The sequence below is a fragment of the Oculina patagonica genome, chromosome 2, assembly GCF_052425735.1.
Source record: "Oculina patagonica isolate OP01 chromosome 2, crgOcupat, whole genome shotgun sequence".
Lineage (NCBI taxonomy): Eukaryota > Metazoa > Cnidaria > Anthozoa > Scleractinia > Oculinidae > Oculina > Oculina patagonica.
In genome coordinates this window covers 6378686-6380144 of record NC_135759.1, presented here as the reverse complement: position 1 = coordinate 6380144, position 1459 = coordinate 6378686, and positions in this window count along the sequence as shown.

Below are 1459 nucleotides of genomic sequence, written 5' to 3'. Positions count from 1 at the left end.
TCTGACTTGCTGGTACATTGGAGGATAATGCCCTTGGCTGAAAGATTGTCCTCAAAGTTTCACAGTTGCTTGACGCTTGTCAGCCAACTGTTGATCCATTTTTGAGACAATCGTTCAGCCTCAGGTATTATCTTCCAAAATACCAGCTGCCTGAAGTGATCGATTTACTAACTGAAAATTATGGGGTACAATAATAATTACTAATTAGCTGCCTCTCCCTTTGAGTACAATTAAAACTGAAGTTAATAAAAGTACCCTCTGTAAATAGCGTACCAAGCTATACAGATGACTGATTCATATAAAATACTAACATGCTATTAAAGAAAATCCATGCATAAAGTGAATTCTGAAGTGACCCTGTACCATTGATATATATATTTTTCTTTTTAAAACTTTAACAAGGAAATTGAAACATGACAAAGCCCACAATTTGCTATGTGGCAACATGCAGACTGTAAATTAGGAATAATTTTCTAATTACAGAATAAAACTTACATGTGCAGTCAAACTTGATAATCTTTAGCTAGAAACTTTGCCAAGTGGTGGGCTGAGCCATTTACTAGGTTCATATTTGACATGTGTCTTGCATACTGATAGAATCACAAGTGTGATTCTTGCTAAATGTATGACTGAATATAATTTCTTGCCCCGGCAGGGTTCCGGCCCACAGTCGGGAACCCGAGGGGGCACCTTAGAAGTCTCCGCGTAGATAGGTAATAAAAAATGTGTGCATTCAGAGAACAATACCGGAAAAAATCTCGATTTTGGTCAAGCCGGGTAGCAAAGGATTTTCGAATAAAATCAAATACACCTTACGATGATATGATAATATCATATGATATACATGTCTCCCATCTCACTTGAGTAACAGAGAAGTTCTAAGTTTCTCAAATATTTTAATTTCTCAACAAATTAACAAAGACGTAAGTCCTCTACACAGAGTAGGTGTATCTCTGGTATTTTAAAAAGGGCAATGGAAAACAAGCAGGAGTTTCTTTCAAAACAGTGTTTAAAATATTAGTAAATAATAAAGATGGTAAATTTTAAGCTCAGTAATAAATAATGAAGATGAAGTATTCAACATGACACGAGCGGGTATCGAACGGGAATCGAACCCATGGCCTCCCAGATACCGGTTGGGCGCTCTAACCAACTGAGCTACGAGAGACTCGCTGTGAGCTGGGCCATTTTACTAGGTTGATAAGTGACACGCATCCTGCATACTGCTAGGATCAGCAATGTCGAATTCATCAAGTTTTGTAGTAAATAATAAAGATGGTAAATTTTAAGCTCGGTAATAAATAATGAAGATAAAGTATTCAACATGACACGAGCATGCCAGGGACAAAGTGTTTAAAATTTTTTGACCAATGAAAAACAACATGACTCTGAACTAATTCAACGGAGCAGGAAATTCTTGTGCATTTTGAAAGAGCCTTTAAGATTAATTTATTTGACA